This window comes from Neofelis nebulosa, chromosome 3 (genome assembly GCF_028018385.1).
Source record: "Neofelis nebulosa isolate mNeoNeb1 chromosome 3, mNeoNeb1.pri, whole genome shotgun sequence".
Taxonomy (NCBI): domain Eukaryota; kingdom Metazoa; phylum Chordata; class Mammalia; order Carnivora; family Felidae; genus Neofelis; species Neofelis nebulosa.
This window is the reverse complement of record NC_080784.1, coordinates 81,959,603-81,969,461: the sequence shown is the minus strand read 5'-3', so window position 1 is coordinate 81,969,461 and position 9,859 is coordinate 81,959,603.

Below are 9,859 nucleotides of genomic sequence, written 5' to 3'. Positions count from 1 at the left end.
GCTTTTTCCTATTTGTGCAATCTATTACATTCTAGATATTAATGTTTTATTAGTTGTACATATTACAAATTACTTTTATATTTATTTTATTAATGCAATGAGTTTGGAATGTGGGGAGGGATGTGTATCAAAAACATGCACTTTCACCTTGATGAGAATTCTCTTGTCACTTCTATAGCACTTACTATGGGTCAAGTGTTTTTTATTTAAGCATTTTACAAATATTAACTCTTTTAATCTTGGTAACACCCATGAAGTAAGTGCTATCATTGTCCTATATTCTTTTTTATTGTTGCTTTAACAAATAACAGCTTTATTGAGATATAATTCACATGCCATAAAACATACGCTTTTAAAATATGTACAAGTCCGTCGTTTTAGTATATGCACAGAGGTGTGCAATCAGTACTGCTAAGTGATTTCAGAACAAAGAATCCCACATCGAATTAGGAGTAACTCTCTATTTCCACTGAAGTCCCCAGTCCCAGGAGACCACGAATGTACTTTCTGCTTCTGTATTTTTGCCGATTCTGGGCATTCCCTATAGACAGACTCGTACAATATGTGGCATTTTGCGTCTACTACTTTCATGTAGCATAATGTTTTCAGAGTTCATCCGTGTTGTAAAATGTATCAGCATTTCATTACTTTTTATTGCTGAATAATATCTATTGTATGAAATACCACATTGTGTTTATCCCTTCATCAGCTTATGGACATTTGGATTGTTGTGCTCTTCGGCTACTACAAATAGTGCTACTTGAAACATTTGTGTACAAGTTTTTGTTTTGAAACATTTGTACAAGTTTGGACATTTGTTTTCAGTTGTTTTGGAGTGAAATTGCTGGGTCATAAAGCAACTCTATGTTTAACTTCTTGGGGAACTGCCAAAGTGTTTTCCAAAGCAGCTGCACCATTTTTTTCAAATTTCTACCAGCAATGTACACGTGTTCCAATGTTTCTACATTCTTCCAATACTTGTTATTGTCCATCCTGTTTTGAAGATAGCCATAGAGTGGGTATGAAGTGGTAACTCACTGTGGTTTTGATGTGCCTTTTCCTAATGACTAATGATAGTGAGCATCATTATACGTGCTATTGGCTATTTATAAATCTTCTTCAGAGAAAGATCTAGTCAAATCATTTTCCCATTTTAAGTTGGGCTATTTCTCTTTTTGTTGTTGAGTTGCAAGTTTTTTACATGTCAGTTATCTCTATGTTAAAGATAAGGAAATTAGGTACAGGAAGGTTAAGTAACTTGTCTAAAGTCACACAGCTAGGAAGTAGCAGAGGTAGGATATGAAAGCAAGTAGTCTGGTCCTGGATGGAATCCATACTATTAACTTTTATGCTGTCCTGCCTCATAGTGTTGTTCATCCTATCTATGCGTTAGTGTGCTAAAATTATAATATTTTCTATAAGAAATAGAGTTACAGTTTAAGATTTGGGTTTTGGAAATACCTCATTATGAAAAGTCATGATGTTGGATGCCTTAAAATGTATTGCTCAAGAAATATTTTTATAATAGTAAAGGAAATAAACACATTTTCTCATATTTTATTACATGATTTCTTGACCTATGTTAATGTAACTTATAACCAAATTCAAATTTTGATTATCAGGAAACTGGTACAAATTCTTAATCTTTTTTGGAAATAGGAATGGTGTCTTATGTGTTTTACATATTTAACACATTGTTTGGCATGAAAAATGCTCAATAAATTAGCTTAAATATCTGAACACTATTACATGTATTGGATTTATGTAAAATTAATTTTATATACAGATATGTTAAATATTATCCTAAGCCAACAAATGTTTTTATATAAACATATACGTTATTTATATAAATATATCATTTTTATATAAATATATATTTAATTTAATTTATTTATTTATATAAAATAAATATATATTTTATTTTATTTATTTTATTTATTTTATTTTATTTATTAATTTGAGAGAGCACAAGCAGGGGAGAGGGGCAGGAGAGAGGAAAAAAAAAATCTTAAGAGGGCTCTATGCTCAGCACAGAGCCTGGTACCAGAGCTCGATCCCATGACCCTGGAATCATGACCTGAGCTGAAATCAAGAGTCAGATGCTCAGCCAACTGAGTCACCCAGGTGCCCCTCAGTTTATATTCTGAAGTGATACAATATGTATGATCACTATATTTCTCTATTTTTAGATTTTATTTTAGAAAGAGTGCAAATGGTGGAGAGGGGCAGAGGGAGAGAGAAAGAATCTTAAGTAGGCTCCATGCTTAGCATGGAGCCAGACTCAGGGCTCAATCCCACAACCCTGGGATGATGACCTGAGCCAAAATCAAGAGCCAAAATCAAAGAGCCAAAATCAAGAGCCAAAATCAACGGACTGAGCCACCTAGGACACCTTGATCATTATATTTCTTCAAAGTGAGCTTCAAAAGATAACTTTGGTTAGAGGTATACTTAAAATTGACTTGCAAAGTTGCCCAACAATTTAAATTTTGAAAATCTCTCATACTAATGTCAATATCTACTGAAAATCAGAGAAAAAAACCCCAACTTACTGAATCATTATATCATCTGTCAGATTGAACTAACTGCATTTCATTTTTAAACAGTTAATATGAGTTTGTGTATTCAACATTTGTAGTACATACGTGTTCAAACAAGACATGGCAATGTTTTCAGAAATAAGGGCATTACGAATTCATTATCTGCTACTTAGAAATTTGTCAAAATTTTTGGCTTCTACCATATCCCATGGCAGAACACCAGATGGGCAATGTTGGGCTCATAGCGAGTGTTTGTTGACTTGATTTTGCTATTTCTATTCATAAATAAGTGACTTGCTGGTAAGAAGTTAGACACTTCAGGTTTATCTTTCTCTCAGGGAATGAAATTGTTTTTCTCCAATTGTTACTTAAAAAGAAATTCTTCTCTAAGCTTTAGTCCTAAATACATGCATTTAATAACACATGTACTTTTTGATGAATCATGAATATGTAATTATAATTTCTTCTTTTTGATACCTTATCAAAAAGGGCTTTATGTTAACATGATTGATTTCCTTTTCCTATATTCAAACTCACTGTCCCTAAATTTTGAATTGACTATGTTCCATTCTGTCCATTCTTTAACCAGCATCCATATTCTGTTGACTTCAAAACTGTTATCTATAGCCTGACCTCTTCTCAGTTCTACACTTTGATGTCTATTTGACTTCGATAGGAGGTTTAATAAGCATCTCAAACTTGTGTCTAAAATAGAGTTCATGGGGCACCCGGGTGGCTCAGTCAGCTGAGTGTCCGACTTCAGCTCAGGTCATGGTTTCACAGTTCTTGAGTTTGAGCCCCACATCTGTCACACTGCTGTCAGCACAGAACCTGCTTCGGATCCTCTGTCTCGTCTCCCTCTCTCTGCCCTTCCCTTGTTTGCACTCTCTCTCTCTCTCTCAAAAATAAATAAACATTAAAAAAAATAGAACTCTTGATGTCACCCTCAAACTTTGATCTTTCTATGGCCTTTCCCATCTTAGTAAATGTACTACCAATCATCACATTGCTCAGGGAAAAACTCTAGGGTCCATTTTGATTTTTCCCGTTTCTCATCATCTCAACCACTCTTATCAGCAAATTTTGTAGAATCAGCAGACTGCATCCTAAAAATAAGTCTTAAACCATTTGCTTTTGTCCATCTTATTGACACCCTGTTATTCTCAAGGACTCTCATCTGTCTCTTGCCTGGATTACTGCAGTACCTCCTAACAGGTCTCCAAGATACAACTTTTGCCCTCTTATATTCTCTTCTCCACAGCCAAAGTTGTGTTTTAACACTTTCAGAAATACATCTCTTCCATGTTTAAAAGCTTTGAATGGGGGCACCTGGGTGGCTCGGTCGGTTGAGTATCCAACTTCAACTCAGCGTCATGGTCTCATGGTTTGTGGGTCTGAGCCCCATGTCAGGCTCTGTGCTCTGTGCTGCAGCACAGAGCCTGTCTGCTGCAGAAAATCTCTCTCCCTCCCTCTCTGCCCCTCCCCAACTTGTTCTCTCTCTCTCTCTCTTGAAAACAAACATTAATTTTTTTTTAAAAGATTAAAAAAATAAAAGTTTTGGATGATTTCCCATTGGTATTTAAAATAAAATCTGAATTCTTTACCCTCATCTAAGGATACTTATATAATCTGGGACCTGCCTATTTCACTTTAACTTCATCTGGTGCCACTGTCTCCCACTCATTCTAGTGTAATCACACCATTTTCGTTTGTATTCCACAAACATGTCGGGTTTTTCTTGCCTCAGAGCCTTTGCATTGCTGTTCTGTCTGCTAGACTGCTGCTGCTTTTGGCTTTTCAGACTGCCATAGTTTTCTCATCCTGCACCTCTCAGTTCAAATATTACTTCCTCTTTTATTTCCTTCAAGTTTTTATAACAATCCATCTTGTTTATTTACTCACTTGTTATGACATGGTTTGTGTTCTCCATCTTGAATGTTGGCTCCATGGATAGAGAGCCTCTCTGTTTTATCCGCTGTAATCTCCTGTATCCTCAGTGCTTGTTGCTTCAATAATGACAGTTCAGGATATGCAGTTGAAAAGCTAGAATAAACCTACACCACCTTGACAATTAGCAAAGGGGAATAAGTAATCGCAATAACCTTGATCTTGAATGAATCATGTCACCTTAAAAAGAAGCTATAGTTTTCTACAATGTTTTAAATGGACAAAATGAAGACTTAATTTCTTAAAACTCTAATGGCCTCCTCCTCTCCCCCCGTTTTAACCTGGATTGAACCTAAGTACATTTTTAGTGATCTATTTAGGATCAGAAGCTCTTAGAGCTGGAAAGGATGAAAAATATGTATTCATTTTACATAGGGGGTCAAAAATAAAGGAATTTTTCCCCTCACAGTCATAGAAGGAAAGGTACAGAACTTGTTTTGTCTTTATCATATGTTCTTTTTATTATAACAACAATCCATGTTCATTGGAAAATATGGTAAATTTTAAAACTTGAATTTATATCCCCTGAAATTCTATCTTTAAGAAATAACAACTATTAATATTTTATGGTATATCTTTCAGGAATTGCTTCTATGCATATTCAGTAATATAAATAAACCATGCAAATTTCAGGATTTGTTCTTATATATATTCACTAATATAAATAAGCCAATACAAATGTACATGTATATATGTGTATCTATCTATCATCTATCAAATCTATCATCAATGTATCTATTTATCTATTCATTCTAAATAAATAGGTCTTCTTTCCTCACTTCATGGTATTGTAATATCTTTCTTTTCTGCCATTAAATATACAGCCAAATCCAAGGGTGACATTAAAAATTATTAATGATTACTGTTTCATGGACACCAAGCAATGAAAGGACAGACTGTAGCCCAAAGGCTTACGACTATGGCAGGCATCAGTCCTTTAATTGCTAGATCAGGAGGTGGGGCTGTGGTCATCCTAGAGGAGGGGCTGGCAGAGTAGGCACTGGATAGAAGGACCCAGGGCAGTCATACAGAACTGCAGGCAACAGAAACATTTGGCCGAACATTTCAGTATTTTCATAACTGGCTTATATTTGGGGGCAGCCAAGCCAAATATCAACTCTACATTCATCATTTTTAGTTATTGTATTTTGTTCCATGGTATGGTAGAGTAGCATTATGTACCACACCCGCCCCTCCCCCTTCCCCTATGAGGCAGCTATAGGAAGGAACATTGGTTGCCTCAGTTGCTGAGGGTGGCCCTTGGCTGACAGCCGGCACGGAAACAGAGACCTCAGTCCTACAGCTGCAAGGGGTTGAATTCTGCCAACAACCTAACGGAAGGTGGAAGCAGATTCTATTTTCTGGCAGATAAGGAGCCCAGCTCAGCAAACACCTTGACTTTGGCCTTCTGAGACCCAAAACAGAAAACCCAGCCACTCCAGCCTAGACTTTTGACCCGCAGAACTGTGAGGTTAATAAATGAGCATTGTTTTAAGCTGCTATATTTGTAGTAATTTATTACGGCAGCAATAGAAAACTAATATACCTAGTATGAAGGTACTATAAATTATTTGACCCATTATTTATTATTGGGAATTTAGGTTGAACCTAGGTATTATTTGTTCTTATGCTAGCATTGCTAGCATGAGAAAGTAACTTCAATAATAGCATTGTACTTTCATCATTTCTCACTTGTCTGATTATTTCCTGAGATAAATCCTTAGAAATGAAATTGTAGGGTCACAGAGTTTTTAAAAGCTTTGGTACATACTGTCACATCACTCTCAGATTTTTTTCTTTTCTTCTTCTTCTTCTTTTTTTTTTTTACAATTTGCATTTCTACCCCCTTGTTTACTCACCATTGTAACACCAGTTATTTTTATTCTTTGTAATTTTTGATCATGTAATAGGCAAAATATTAGTATTACATTGTAGTTTTAATTTGTATTTCTTTGAACACCAGCAGATGCAGAACATGTTTAAAAGTTTAGGGATTATAAAGTGGGGATAAGCTTATTATTCTCTGATGCCAAATTTACTCAGCCTGGTGAATCCTAGATTGTCCAAGCAAATAATTATTGAGACTGTTAAAAGAAATTTTGAGGTAATTCACATATATATACTCAAAATCCAAAATTTTGGCCACAATAACCTAATGTAATTAAGTGCAATCTCATAAAGTTTATAGGTATGATTCTACAATGAACTGTTATTTCAGATAGAGGTTGAGATGTTAGATACAAAAGCAAGATGTTTGGAAAGAAAAGCAATTTTTAGTGGGGTAGTAAATAAACCTACAGCATTTTAGTCTTTTTCTTTCTTTGATTTTCAGTCAATTTAGATCATAATTTTTAAATATAAAAATCCCATAATAATCACATGGCCACACTACTCTCCAGAATATAGTTTATAATTTTTATGGTATGTGTGTGTGGATGGAGGAGAGTTAAATATCTGCCAGTGGTAATGATAATGTAATACCTTCTTTAAAAATAACTGAACAAAGTAACTTTGGTAGGAAGGCATTAAAACTGTTAATCTTATGCAGTGCTTTCGTGGCTCAGTTGGTTGAGCCTCTGACTTGATTTCGGCTCAGGTTACGATCTAGGGTTGTGAGATCAAGCCCTAAGTTGGGCTCCATGCGAGGTGTGGAGCCTGTTTGGGATTCTCTCTCTCTTTCCTCTCTCTTTGCCCCTCTCCTGTTCATGTTCTCTCTGTGTGTGTCTCTCTCTCTGTCTCTCAAAATAAATAAACTTTTAAAAATAATTTTTGGACAATCTTACTATAAAAAACATGATATCATAGCGAATTTTTAAAGGAGAAACTGAATGCTAAAGTAATTATAGCACATTATGGAGTGATGTATTTTAGGCACTGTTATTTTGATTAAAACGGTATGTGAGACCATTGTAAACACTTAGGTTCTCAGGGAGTGGTCCTTGCCACACTATGTCTGGAAGAGCCTTTTACAGAGACTTGCACTTGCTGCAATCGTGATTTGCATCTGTCATCACAAAACTTTGCTTTAGTTTTCATATTTGTTTTCAGTTTCACAAATAAAAGTGACTCCAGTTGAAATTTAAGGAGAAACCGCCAAAGAAACCTTCCGATTAGATCCATTAGAAGGGATAGTAGGGTGACTAGCATTTAATTGTATATTCTGGCTTCTGTTGACCTTCCCAAGAGGTGTATGTTTGATCTAATTTGCTGAAGTATTTGTAGAGATGTGGGCATTTTGATTAAAAATATTCTCACAAAACTTTCCATACACATTTTTAAGGGATCTTATAGTTAAGAAGACACTATCATAAAAGGCTATTGTTACAGAAAAAGCTTCAAAGGAAAAAAATAAGTATTTGTTATTTGAATTTAGAACTTCAAAGCCAGAATTGTTCTTGTGAAAGGAAAAAGTTTTCTCATGGCTGATCTTTTTAAATAGAGTGAGATGAGATGGTATAGTTTTAGTGAAAATGGTTAAGGAAACACTTTACATATAGTAGAAGAACGTTTTTTGTCTTCAATGTTTTTTATCGTTAAAACACATACCCACAGCATATAGTCCTGCATGTGGAAAAAATTGAACCAATACAGATGTATAAAAAATAAAATCAGGGGCACCTGGGTGTCTCAGTCAGTTAAATGTCCAACTCTTTGTCTGGCTCAGGTCATGATTTCACGGCTTGTGAGTTCAAGCCCCGTGTTGGGCTATGTGCTGACAGTGCTGAGCCTGCTTGGGATTCTCTTTCTCTCCCTCTCTATCTGCCCCTCCTGCTCCTGCTTGCTCTCTCTCTGTCTCAAAATAAATACATAAACTTAAAAAATCAAAGCAAATCATTTCTGGTTTCCCATTCCCTAGAGAAAATTGCAGTTCACATTTGGGTGTAAATCACTTAAGACCTTTTTCTATACTTATACATATATACATAACCACAAATATACACAACTATATTTAAATAACAGTGTGATCAGGCTGAATTTACTCAATAGCCACATCTCCTTTTTATTTTTATTTTTAAGTCCAATTTATTGAGTTACAATTTATGTAGTAAAATTCATCCTCATGTATACAGTATCCTCATGTATACACTACTCCACTACATTTGAGTAGTGTATATGGTTGTACAATGAGCACTAAAGTCAAGATACAGAACATTTCCATAGCCCCCAAAGTTCCCTCATATCCTTTTATAGTCACTTCCCTTCCTCTACCCTCAGCTCATGGCAATCATCCATCTGATTTTTGTTCTGCAGTGTTGGCTTTTCCAGAATGTTATATAAATGCAATTTTTGTGATTGGCTTCTTTCTTTTAGCATAATGCTTTTGAAATTCATCTTGTTATATGTGTCAACAGTTGCTTTCATTTTATTGCTGAGCTGTATTTCATTTTATAGAATATGCCACCATTTGTTTACGCCCCAGTAGGTGGATATTTTGGTTCTTTCCAGTTTGGGGCCATTATGAATACAACTGCTATAAACATTCACAGACAGGTCTTTGTACAGATTTATGTTTTCACTTTTTTTGGGAAAATAACAGAGTGGGGTGCTGGATCATATGGTGTGGTGTAAATTTATAAGGAACTACTAAACAGCTGTACACTTTTGCATTTCCATTAGTGATTTTGAGAGTTCTAGTTGCTCCACATCTTTCCAACACTTGGAATTGTCAGACTTTTAAGCTGCAGCCATTTTCCTTGGCATGTAGTATCATATCTGCTGTGGTGTCCATTTGCACTTCTCTAATAATTAATGATGTTGAGGATCTTTTCATGTGCTTATTTGCTATGTATCTTCTTTGGTGAAATGTCCGTTCAAATCTTTTGCCTCTTATATTTCATTCTTTGTCTCAATGAGTTATGAGTTCTTTACTTTTGATATTAGTCCTTATCAGACATATTTTTCAAATATTTTCTTCCAGTTTGTGATTTGTCTTTTTTTTTTTTTTTTTTTTAATTTTTTTTTTTTTTCAACGTTTTAAATTTATTTTTGGGACAGAGAGAGACAGAGCATGAACGGGGGAGGGGCAGAGAGAGAGGGAGACACAGAATCGGAAATAGGCTCCAGGCTCCGAGCCATCAGCCCAGAGCCTGACGCGGGGCTCGAACTTACGGACCGTGAGATCGTGACCTGGCTGAAGTCGGACGCTTAACCGACTGCGCCACCCAGGCGCCCCTGATTTGTCTTTTTTTAAAGAACTTTTTAATTTTTATTCCAATTCTACTGACATATAATTGACATATAACGTTGTATTCATTTTAAGGGATGATATAATGATTTGATATATGTATGTATATAATGCAAAATGATTACCACAGTAAGTTTATTTACCATCCATCACCTCACAAATTTACAAATTTGTTTTACCCCTTGTG